The sequence below is a fragment of the Oryctolagus cuniculus genome, chromosome X (assembly GCF_964237555.1).
Source record: "Oryctolagus cuniculus chromosome X, mOryCun1.1, whole genome shotgun sequence".
Classification (NCBI taxonomy): domain Eukaryota; kingdom Metazoa; phylum Chordata; class Mammalia; order Lagomorpha; family Leporidae; genus Oryctolagus; species Oryctolagus cuniculus.
This window is the reverse complement of record NC_091453.1, coordinates 77690726-77703683: the sequence shown is the minus strand read 5'-3', so window position 1 is coordinate 77703683 and position 12958 is coordinate 77690726. Positions and strand designations below refer to the sequence as shown.

Below are 12958 nucleotides of genomic sequence, written 5' to 3'. Positions count from 1 at the left end.
AAATTGGGAAGGAAGAAATCAAACTATTCCAGAAATCAATCCAAACATCTACAACCAACTTACATTTGATCAAGGAGCTAAAACCAATTCCTGGAGCAAGGTCAGTCTGTTCAACAAATGGTGCTGGGAAAACTGGATTTCCATGTGCAGAAGCATGCAGCAAGACCCCTACCTTACACCTTACACAAAATCCACTCAACATGGATTAAAGATCTAAATCTACAACCCAACACCATCAAATTATTAGAGAACATCAGAGAAACCCAGCAAGATATAGGCACAGGCAAAGACTTCTTGGAAAAGACCCCAGAGGCACAGGCAGTCAAAGCCAGAATTAACAATTGATATTACATCAAATTGAGGAGTTTCTGTACTTCAAAAGAAACAGTCAGGAAAGTGAAGAGGCAACCAACAGAATGGGAAAAAATATTTGCAAACTATGCAACCGATAAAGGTTTAATAACCAGAATCTACAAAGAGATCAAGAAACTCCACAACAACAAAAGAAACAATGCACTTAAGAGATGGGCCAAGGACCTCAATAGACAGTTTTCAAAAGAAGAAATCCCAACAGCCAATAGACACATGAAAAAAATGTTCAGGATCATTAGCCATCAGGGAAATGCAAATCAAAACCACAATGAGGTTTCACCTCACCCCAGTTAAAATGGCTTACATACAGAAATCAACCAACAACAGATGCTGGTGAGGATGTGGGGGAAAATGCACACTAATCCATTGTTGGTGGGAATGCAAACTTGTAAAGCCACTATGGAAGTCAGTCTGGAGATTACTCAGAAACCTGAATATAGCCCTACCACATGACCCAGCCATCCCACTCCTTGGAATTTACCCAAAGGAAATTAAATTCACAAATAAAAGAACTATCTGCACCTCAATGTTTATTGCAGCTCAGTTCACAATAGCTAAGACATGGAATTAACCTAAATGCCCATCAACAAAAGACTGGATAAAAAAATTATGGGATATGTACTCTATAGAATACTATACAGCAGTAAACTAAAAAATGAAATCCAGCCATTTGCAACAAAATGGAGGAATCTGGAACACATCATGCTGAGTGAAATAAGCCAGTCCCAAAGGGACAAACATCATATGTTCTCCCTGATCTGTGACAACTAACTGAGCATCTAAAAGGAAACCTGTTGAAGTGAAATGGACACTATGAGAAACAATGACTTGATCAGCCCTTGTCCTGTCGAGGAACAGCTTACTATTCTTTTTAATATTTTCTTGTTCTACTTAATACTAATGGTTTATATCTTTAATTAACACAGTTATTCTTAGGTGCTTAGGAAAATTGATCCCTGTTAAAAATAAGAGTGGGGGTAAGAGAGGGAGGAGATGTACAGGTCAGCAAATTCTTACTCAGACTTACCTCTAATGGTAGAGCTAGAAACGTGCCATGGCATTCCAAATCCCATTAAGTTGTCAAGTACCAATGCCATCTCTCTAGTCAAGGTGATCAGTTTCAGTTCATAATTGATCATAATGATAGGATTAAGTGTCAAAATGATTACATAAACAAGACCAGTGTCTGATAATACTGATAGAATTAAAAAGGAGAGAACAATCCAACATGGGAAGCAGGATATACAGCAGACTCATAGAATGGCAGATGTCCTAAACAGCACTCCAGCCTCAGAATCAGCCCTTAAGTCATTCAGATCTGGCTAAAAAGCCCATGAGAGTTTCTCAGGCACAGAAAGCCAAGATACTGTGGCAAAAAAAATGACCTAAATGAAAGATCTCTGTGAGTGAGATCCCAGTGGAAAGAAGGGGCCATCAAAGAAGGAGGTACCTTTCTCTGAAGGGAGGAGAGAACTTCCTCTTTGATTATGGCCTTGTCTAAATATGATCAGAGTTGGGGAACTCAAAAGGCTTCCATAGCCTTGGCAGCTCATGACAAGAGCCTCGGGTGATTACTGACGTCATAAATAAGAGTGTCAATTGTTAAATCAGCAATGGCATTCACTGTGCACTTACTCCCCATGTAGGATCTCTGTCCTTAATGTGTTGTAGTATGCGAATTAACGGTAAAACTAATATTCAAACAGTACTTTGTGTGTCTTTGTGGGTGCAAACTGTTGAAATCTTTAGTTAGCATATACTAAGTAGATCTTCTGTTTATAAAGATAATTAAAAATGAATCAATGCAGAATGGGATGGGAGAGGGAGTAGGAGATGGGATGGTTTGCAGGTGGGAGGGTGGTTATGGGGGGGAAGAACTGCAATAATCCAAAAGTTGTAATTTCGAAATTTATATTTATTAAATAAAAGGTTTTTTTAAAAAAGGCAGACAGAAAGAGAAAGGGAGAGGGAAAGGGAGGGAGGGGGAGAGAGGAAGATCTTTCATCCGCTGGATCACTCTCCAAATGCCTGCAACATCTGGAGCTGGGACAAACTGAAGCAAGGAGACAGGAACTCAATGGAGTTTCCCACATGGATGGCAGGGACCCAACTATTTGAGCCATCACCTGCCTCCTCCCAGCATGTGCATTATCAAGAATTTGAAATCCGAAGCAGAGTCGAGACTTGACCCCAGGTACTTTGATATGGCATGTGGACCTCCCAAGTGATATCATAACCTTTGCACCAAATGTCAGCCCCTAAAAGTTTAAAACTCAGTTGAAACATCCCTCTCTAAGAACAAAAATAACACAACAGGTTCAATATCAAAAAATACATTTATCAGTAAGGATATTATAGTACTTTAAGATTATAAAAATCAAAATTGCTTTCAATTTGAGAATGTATTTCCTATATTACTGCAATGGAATGAATGCTGGCCGCTAAAAACATACATACACATCCTAATCCTTAGAATCTGACTATGACCTTAAACAGCAAAAGATGTGATTATGTTAAGGATCTTAAGAGGAGGCTCTTATCCTGGATTATCTGAGAGGACTCTACAGGTAATCATATGTACTCATGTAATAGAGGGGCAGGAGGAGTTTATAGACTGATACACAAAGCAGTAGGCCATGAGAAAATGAAGCAGAGAGAGAGAGCCAGCCACTCTCAAGGAAAGCCCACAGATACCAGGAGCTAGAAGAGGTAAGGGACAGATAGATTCTCCCTTCAAACCTCCAAACTGTGCCCTGCCATTGCCTTCACATTGGAATTCTGAACTCCAAAACTGTGGGAAATACCTTTTTGTTGTTTGGGACCAACTAGCTTGTAGGAAATTTTTATGGCAGCCCTAGCAAACTAATAGAATTATCCTTATGCTACTTTCTTGATTTCTTTTTTGCCTTCCACATGAACTTCATATCCTCTAGAGTTTCCAATTATTGAGATGCTATGCTGAAAGAGGAACATAAGGTGGTGAACTTATAAAGTCAGAAGTCATATTGTCTCACATGATATAACACCAACACAGGGTGATTCAGTTTTCACACATTAATGACCATATCATGGCTGAAAGATACCAGAAACTAGTCAGTTTTGCCTTTTCAAGTTATATATGTATCTAAATTTCACATTGGATCCCATTAATCTGTACAATTACTCAGTGACAGCTAATGCAAATCAATTTTTAAAAATCAAGAATGAGAATAACCTTGCAACTGATGAGTTAACTCTCTTTGATCAATTCATGCTGTTAAGAAATAAACACATGGAGTTCTGGTTCAGCATTTATTCCTGCTTCGTTCTATCAGAGCAGGTGGGGATCCTGTATGGAAGGTCTCCCAACTAAGGAGACAGAGGAGGAGGTTCCCCAAGGGAAGGTGATGGTAGAGATGTTGGTTTATCATCTAGCCCAGGCAAAGGATTCGGCAAACGAGGAGGATAAACTCCTCCAGGTAGAGAAGGTGGGGATCAAGATATTGGTAAGGATAGGTCTCCATTTCCCTATGAATGCCGTCAAATAGATTTTGAAAATTGTGAGCCATTTGAGGGGTTATGTTCCTCCTGTAAAACAAAGAATCAAATATTTAAATGCTTGTAATAAAATATGCATCCTAGAACATTTAAAAGCAGACATGGTTTTTTTTAACACTGCTTATTAATGTATCAGCTTTTGAGAATTTAACAGTACATACAAATGACTATAGATGTATGAAAGCCATTTTAAACTCAACAAATGATAGCTTCTGCTAATATTGCAATGCTAGGAAAGCGGGCATCCTCATCAAAGGCCTTGTGAAACACTGCTCTGAAATAATGAAAGATTAAATTTTATGATAAATGTGTGCCAAAAAAGAATATTTGGCTTGGGCCTTTGGGTTTAGTTGCTTCCAATATAAATCATTAATACAGGGTCATGGGTTTGATCTCCCAGAGTGCCAAACTGGTTTACACAAAGCTTTTTTCCCTAGTGTCAGTGACCTGACTATCTGCTAAACAGCCACAATTAATGAAAGAGAATGACCATTTGCATGGTAGTATGCACTTAACAGAGTTTTTTACATATATTATATGTTTTGGTCCTCATTATAACCTTGTGATACAGGCTAGGTAGGTGATTCCATCTCACTGATTATAGATGAGGAAACTGAAACTAGTCAAAGGTCACACAGTTGGTGTGGAACAGGATTAAAATTTGAATGCAGATCTTCACACTCCTAATCCACTTCTCTTTCTACTATAGCCCATGACCTCCTCTTGAATGACTGAGGACAAAAGCCTTGGGGGATGGCCCACTGGGGTTGTAAACAGAGAGAGTCACGGCTTAGAAATGTGAGAAGGGAAGAATGAAGATAGAAATCAGTGAAAGCTTTATTGAAAAGAAATGTGAGGCTAGTAAAAGGCCACCAGATTGGGTCACTTGGAGTTCACTGCTGACTTTTGAGACATAACTTTTCAGTAGCATGGTGGAAACAGGAATTCAAGCAACAAACAGCCAGAGGGCATCCAGTATGTTAAGAGGCCATCTTTACTTTTTACTGCCCTCCAAACACAATCTGTCTTCAGGATAGTATGTGAGTAGTGTGAGAGTGAAATTTGAAGTTTGTGGAAATTTTAAGTATGTGTGGGACTTTCATCAAGGAGAAAGTAGAATGATATAGAAAGTTGATAGGTTTGTAAGCCAAGATTTACCCCGGTCTATAGAAGGTTATGCGGATGATTAAATTTATTGAGAATATGCTTTGTGAAAGGAAAGATCATGCACCCAATTCTTCACATCATAATAAAAAAGTTCCCTCAAAAACAATTTTGCTTTTGTGTAATATGTTGTCACAAAACATTCAGGGCAATTCAAGAAATTGATGCCTGACTTTTTTCCATGCATGAAAATGGTTTATTGTCTTGCAAAATCAAATCTATGGAGTTACTTATACAAAAATGTGAATTCACCAAAAAAATGTGCTTCTGGTCACATTTCCCTTCAATCAAACAGGATAACATTGTACCATAGAGGTCATTGTGACATAATACAAAATATACCTTATTCCATTACCTGGGTTCGACTCTGGTGGCATTCTGTTTCGAGCATCTTGATGTTGTCTTCCTTTTCTTAGATCTTGACTTAGGTTTACGATTATTCCCCGAATCCTTCATTTGCCTGCAGTGATCACCACCACCATAAATGGATGTAATGATATAGTGTCAGAAACTATCTAAACACTATTGTACACAAATAAGTAGAGTGTTCCTGGCTCCTTAAATTCCCAGACCCTCAGTTATAACTATTCTTATTACAAGTAACTGCTTATGATTGGGAAGGGGGCTAGTACTGCTGGTGGGATGAGTAGTGACAAACAAATATGTCCTCAATTGAAGGCAAAAGAAGAAAATGGATAGATCAGGGAGGTTTTCTTATCTTTGCTTATCATGAACATTTTAACTATCTGCTGTTGAAATTTAGATCTTAGAAATTAATACAGTTTTTTAAATGTTTCATAACAGATTTAAGTTTAGTAAATCATGACAACTAAAAATAAAGATGTCTATCAATAGGTGAATGCATAGAAAAATGGTGGTGCATCCGCATAATGGAATTTTTTTTTTTAAAAAAAGATGTATTCATTGTATCCCTGTGGCATAGTGGATAAAGCTGTCGCCTGCAGTGCCAGCATCCTATATGGGCGCCGGTTCGAGACTCAGCTGTTCCACTTCTGATCCAGCTCTCTGCTGTGGCCTGGGAAAGCAGTAGAATATGGCCCAAGTCCTTGGGTCCCTGCACCCATGTGGGAGATTGGAAAGAAGCTCCTGGCTCCTGGTTTCAGATCAGGCCCTGCTCCGGCCATTGCAGCCAATTGGAGAGTGAACCAGCGGATGGAAGACCTCTCTCTCCCTCCCTCCCTCCCTCCATCCCTCCCTCCCTCCCTCTCCTTCTCTCTGTATGTAACTCTTTCAAATAAATAAATAACTCTTTAAAAAATAAATAAAAGATGTATTCATCTATTGGAAAGGCAGAGTTACAGAAAAAGAGAGAGAGAGAGATCTACCATCTGCTGGTTCACTCCCCAAATGGCTGCAATGGCAGGAATTGGGCTGATCTGAAACCAGGAGCCTCTTTTAGGTCTCCCATGTGGGTGCAGGGGCCCAACAACTTGGGCCATCTTCTGCTGCTTTCCCAGGTGCATTAGCAGGGAGTTGGATTGGAAGTGGAGCAGCCAGGACTCGAACTGGTGCCCATATGGGATGCCAGTGACACAGGTGGCAGCTTTAACTGGTATGCCACAGTGCTGGCCCCTATACAATGGAATTTTATTCAGTGATTAAAAGAAATGAGCTATCAAGGCAAAAAAAAGAGAGAGAGACGTGGATAAACCTTAAATGCATACTGTTAAGTGAAAAAAGCCAATCTGAGAAAGCTACATATTGTATGAGTCCACTATCTAACATTCTGCAAAAGACAAAACCACGCAGACAGTTAAAGAGGATCAGTGAGGGGTTCCCAAGGAATGGAAGGATGGCAAAAGGAGGGATGAGTATATGGAGCACAAGGGATTTTTAGGGGAGGAAAACTGGGCCTGGTATATAACGGTGGTTTGGTATGGTACCATAACAGTGCATATATATGATTATACTCTTTTTATTTACAGTAAACACATTTAGGAACATAGTGATACTTCCCACCCCACCTCCCCTCCCCGCCTATTGCCCATGCTCCCACCCTTCCTCCTCCTCACTCTTATTTCCTCTCAATTTTTTGAAACCCATAGAATGTACTACACAAAGATTAAATTCTGATGTAAACTTCAGTTCATAATAACCTATCAAATTAGTTTATCAACTGTAACAAGTCTATCAAGTTAATTGAAGATGATAGGGGAAACTGGGAATAGGGCAAGGTAGAATATGAAAAATCAGTACTTTCTACTCATTTTTTCTATAAATCTAAAACTGTTCCAAAAAGTTTATTAATAATAATTCACTTATTTATTTGAGGAAAGAGAGCTCTCCCATCTGCTGGCTGTTTCCTAAATGCATGCAAAAGCTCCTTGGGGGAGCCTTTCCAGTTGGGAGCTGGAAACTCAATCCATATCCCTTAAGTGGGTGGCAGGAACCCAAGTACTTGAACGATCAGTGCTGCCCCCCAGAACCCGCATTAGCAGGAATCTGGGATCAGGAGTAGGGTATCAAAAACCCAGGTATTCCCTGGTAGGATGTGGGCACCTTACTTAGTTTCTTAACCACTAAGCCAAATACCTAACCCTAACTTTTAGAAAATAGTCAAGCATGGAGGGCCAGCATTGTGGCACAGCAAGTTAAGTCACCTGTGATGTCAGCATCCCACATGAGCACCAGTTCAAGTCCTGGCTGCTCCAGGTCTGATCCAGCTCCCTGCTAATGTGCCTGGGAAAGCAGAGGACAATGGCCCAAATTCCTGGGCCCTGCTACCCATGAGGAGATCCAGATGGAGTTCCAGGCTCCTGGCTTCAGCCTGGCCCAGTCCTAGCCATGGCAGCTATTTGGGAAGTGAACCAGCAGATGGATACACCCTCCCCCTCTCCCTCCCCCTCTCCGTCCCCCTCTCCCCCTCCCCCTACCCTGTCCCCCTCTCCCCCTCCTCCTCCCCTTCTCCCTCCCTCCCTCCCTCTCTCCCTCTCTCTCTCCCTCTCTCCCTTTCAAATAAATAAATAAATAATTTAAGAAAAGGGAGTCAAGCAACTCAACTTCTGATTCTTTAACTTTGAAGAGACGTTACTATGAAATCACTCACAGTGATGTACCACACTCCAAATTCAAATCTTTCTACTGCACCTTGAATGATCTAGCATCCAAAAATAGGTGCTCCACAAAAGCAGATAGCACAAACTCAAGTACACCACAGTGGCATTTGCCTCGAAATGGCTAACCACAATGCTAAATGTCACAAGTGGGAATGTGAGTGGTGGAAACCAGTATCAACCAGTGTCCTCCCTTCCGGCAGCCTACATCATAGTTGCACTGCTAAGCCACAGAGACCATCAGAATGGTGAACCTTCTGCTGTCCTAGCCCCTACCTCAGTCTGTCCTCAAAAAAGGTTCAATGAAGCCTGAATGTTGAGAATGAACACTGCTCTAATGCAGCCGTAAGGATGAAACAATGTCATCTGAAATCATTACAGAAGGTTCTACACATATCCCAGTGATGCCATTTCTGTTTCTAAAAGTGATTTATCTTCCTATCTAAAATTGTCTTTGGAGTTCTGGAGTAGTAAAAACTACTTTCACTTTTGTTTATAACTGAAAAACAGAATGGTTTGCACATCAGGCGATAACAGCTTCATGAGGCTGACCACCTTCTCTCACCTGGTCCCTACGCCTCCCTACTGTAACAGGTTTCACTAACAGAACATAGCCCGCATGTGTCACATGGAACAAGAAGCCAGTGTATGCTGAACCCTGAGGCAGCTCACCTAAGTCCCCACGAGAGGCTGTGTGCCAACTCTGTGATGCGTAATGACAGAATAAACAAAAATTTGAACATAGTCCTTTATGACTGCCTGCCTCATCAAACTTGAGTAACTTTCTTCATCACCTGCAGTGAGTGCAGATTCCTACTAAAGTCACCAGAGAACGGCACATCAGATACAACAATGAGCGATTCACCTTGAATGTTCCTGGGAGGCAGCCATGTGCTGCACAGAAATATACCAGGCATTCCATAGCTGTGCTTGCTTTCCTTCAAACACACAAGTGAATTCTTATTTAACCCTTTCCACTAGGAATCTCAGTTAAGTGTGAAAAACACTGCTTAACCAGAAGGATGCAGAGTTGAAAGCATGTCACAAGTGAAGCTTCCCATCAGCCTTCAGGGATTCCAACGTAGGCCCACAGAAGGCCCTTTCTTAAGCAACCCATGGAGACAAACAGGAGCCACCCCGAATTCTTCCCCAGCTCAAAAGTCTATGGAAGTATCAGGCTACTCTGCGAGCCCTGACAAGGTCTCAGGACGCTGAAATAAAGCTGCCCCTCTGCTCACTGGTGAGCACTAAGGACACAGCTCTGAGACAGCGATGCCTCCTGTGCCCTCCATTTCTACCAGACCTGCACGGCACCAGCACACACTGAGGAAATCATGTCAGAGAGTCAGGATTGTAAACCTCAAGGCACTAGCCTCTGGTTAGAACGTGGTCTTTTCCGAGCTTAGACTCTACAGCGGGGCGGGGTGGGGCGCTGGGATTGACCCAACAGGTTGCTATTTGTAATCGCAAAGGGAGAACCCCCACGACCACCATATTCAACAGTTACAGCTACTGAATGTACAATGACACCAAATACCACCAGAGGAAGTTCAATGAGAGATCATTTAGCGTGAGCCGCTGCTTTTCCTGGAAGCTGACAAGACAAGATGGCGGAAGGGGCGTAGAAGACGACGCGGACCTTTTACAAGTTCATCTAGCGGGCGAGGACCGCCACCAGCTGCGGGACCTGCGCTAGCTGCAGCTCAAGCGGCTGTGCAGTGCCCGGCAGTGGCGCCACCTGAGCCTTGGCCTGAGGCTACGGAAGTGCCTGCCCAAGCCCAAGAAGGCGGCGCCCCGCGTGGAGAAGCCGTGGGTGGTGACCTGCGGGACGCGATCGTGGTGGGCAGCGTGGCGGGCGCCTACATCGGCAAGCCAGGTGGAAATCGAGCTGGAGGTGATCGGCCACGACCCGGGCCCCTTCTCCATCACCCACAAGCCTGTGAAGCATCGGGGCCGCCCACGCTCGCCGCCTCACCCCCTCTAGTGGCCTGCTCCGCCAAAAAAGGCGCGCACGTTTCAAAAACAAGGAGCTGCGCTGGTGGAAGGGGGCAAAACTCCCACTGAGAACACTGTGACATACCTCACCGGTGTTCTTGAAGCCTGGCTCTACGCCGGCTAGCAGTCTCACTCCTGCTTCCTGCCAACACCGAGACCTGAAGAGGAAAGAGATAGTGTTAAATACCTTCCTCAGGCACACAGACCACGCTCCTAAGGAGGAATTCGGCGTGAGGAGAAAGCCTTGACTCTGGAGCAACGGGAAAGCCTCCCGTCCACTACATAACCTGAGGAGCCACAAGCCTCACCCTAAAGGTGGTCGGACCTCCTAGCGCAAACCCACTGTGACGTAATCCATAGTGACGTGCGGTGACGTCACCCTGTACTGGGCGAGGTTCAGGCTGTGGTGAAAGCTACTGGTCAACCATTTCTGCTCCCCTGGGCTCAAGTTAATGAATTCACTAACCTTAAACTGTACATCCACAGATCCGGAAACGTTCTCCAACTCCTAACGTAGCGATTCCAACCAGGGTTCCTAGCCAGGCCCTGGTTTGTCAAATGACAGTTTGGCTTAGTAGCTGTTAACGCTCACACAACCGCACCGAGCCCCTAAAGTGAGAGGCTCTTGTGAGGGTCTCTTATCATTTGTGAGGGACAAATTTTCAGGAAAAATCAGCAGGAAGCACAGGATAGTGCCTCTCATTGCGATTTTCACCCCCACTTCTCCACAGGCCCTCACTTCACCCGCTGCCCCCAGGTCTGTCCTCTGATGTTGCTGCATCAGCCAGTCCTTTGCTGCGTGTCCTGGCCGCAGGTGCAGCTCCACCCCAACCTTTCCCCGTCTCTGCCGAGTTCACTGCGTAGCATGAAGGGCTCTCGTGATACATGAGTCCCAGGGATCTTGCTGTCTCAGGCTCCCACTCCAGAATAGGAACTCCGTGAGGGCAGGCAGTGTCTTTGTGTCTCTTGGCCGTACTTCCAGGATTAAGAACACGTGAGGCACATAGTGGATGCTCAAAGCTATTTGTTGAGGGAATTGATGAAAGTCACCTTTGGCCAGCACACGTCACGCTCATGCCATTCTGCCAGGTGACTGCCCACAGTGCGGTGTCCTGTCAGAACGCCCTTTCACACAGTTACATTCTGACACGGAAGCGCCTAAAAAATGAGTACTTCCGCTCAACTAAGCTGTTCCACAATTCTGGAGACAAACAACACCTGACTCCATCCCTACTGAACCAGCTCCACCAGTAATCGACATTTCACCACCGATTATGTTTCATTTGCTAGTTTTTGAGCTGGAGTATTTAAAATATCACATGACTTCATTCATGAATCCTAACCAGCTATACACTCCATAGAGTCTACTATATCACACACTGTAGCTGATAAGCACTTTAGAAAAAAGTACCAAAACACCATCATTGCATCTATCAAAAATTATGATTATTCTCTAATGGCACATGAACACACCTGTGTCCACATGCCTTCTTTGAATGAAATAAACCTCTTAAACTTGACATGCTCTTATTAGGATCCAAAGAAATGTTATACACAGCGTTGGTTCAAGTATTTCTTATTCTTCTCTTAATCTAGAACAGCTCCCCTGTTTTTCTTCTCTGCTACTCCTTTGATGAGAGACCAGATTATGAGCTGTTTGTGCCAGTATCCACAGTCTGCATTTCCATGTAAGCATCCCTGCTGAAAAATGTTCCTTCATAAAGAGAATATGTGCACTTTGTCCTGTTCGGGCACAATGTTTGCGGCAAGAATGTCTGTGATACACACTCTGTGCTCTGGGAACTCACAGGATCGGTTTCACACACTTTTGATGAAAGATTGATCCGTGAGTTGCAGAATTTGCACCTCGAGGCCTCCACATTATGGAATTTCCCATTCATCTTTTACCTAAACATTCCTAACTCAATGTACTGGTTTATTTTTATTGTGGATATAGAATTCAGTGTCGTGGCATTCACCATTTTAAAGCGTGCAATTCACCGGTTTTTAGCAGATTCACGAGATTGTGCATGCATTACCACAACGAGTTTTAGAACTTCTATCTGCCCCCATGAAGGCCATGTCTCTTAGCAGTCACTGCTCATTTCCCCTGCCAACCCTGGCGGCTACTGGTTCACCTGAGCTCTGCAAAGACTTGCCTCTTCTGGACACTTGGTGTGAACGGACCATGCAGGTGCAGTCTTCCATGTCTAGTTTCTTGAACATACATCATGTTGTCAAGGTTAGTCCATGTCGCACCACGTGCCTGCACTCTGTAAGGGAAGAGAAGGAGGCGAGCCCACTCTGCCCATCATGGAGGATAACCTGTAACAAGACAGGCTGAGAAGAGAAAAGCGGAACAAACTGTTGGACCATAGTTTGTGTGTCATGGAGACGTCCCAAAGCAGACTCAGAGAGCCTGGTGAATCATCCACTTGTATGCTCAGGTTCAGTGTAGACTGTGCTTAGACAAAAGGACACGATCTGATTCTAACAACTGCCGGGGGAGCCAGCGAGGCCTGCCTGCTGCGGGAGTCTGGACATAGCATTCCTTCCTCCAGGTGGAGGGCAGGATCCCTGCAGACCCTATGATACAGGATCTTATGACAGATGATCAGAGAAGCCTCACATGACCAGAGTAGATCAGAGTAGATCAAAGGAGATCAGAGAAGTTCTTTAGGGCCAGCTCCGAGACGGAAAGGGAGGGGAAGACTGGTGTAATATTTACTATGCCTTGCCCTGGGGAAAAGGGGCTCTAGTTTCTGCGACCCACATTAGGGCAGAGAAATTCTATTTCTGTGGTTGGCCTGTGGAGG

General features: G+C 43.7%; 1 long non-coding RNA gene across 1 annotated transcript; it reads right to left on the bottom strand.

The window, feature by feature from the left end:
- Window positions 1-3649: 3649 nt before the first annotated feature.
- LOC138847576 (uncharacterized) lies at window positions 3650-10423 on the bottom strand. Its single transcript, XR_011385428.1, has 3 exons — window positions 10228-10423; window positions 5429-5533; window positions 3650-3939 (listed from the first exon to the last, which is right to left on the bottom strand). It is a non-coding gene; the product is annotated as an uncharacterized lncRNA (long non-coding RNA).
- Between the last annotated feature and the right edge of the window lie 2535 nt (window positions 10424-12958).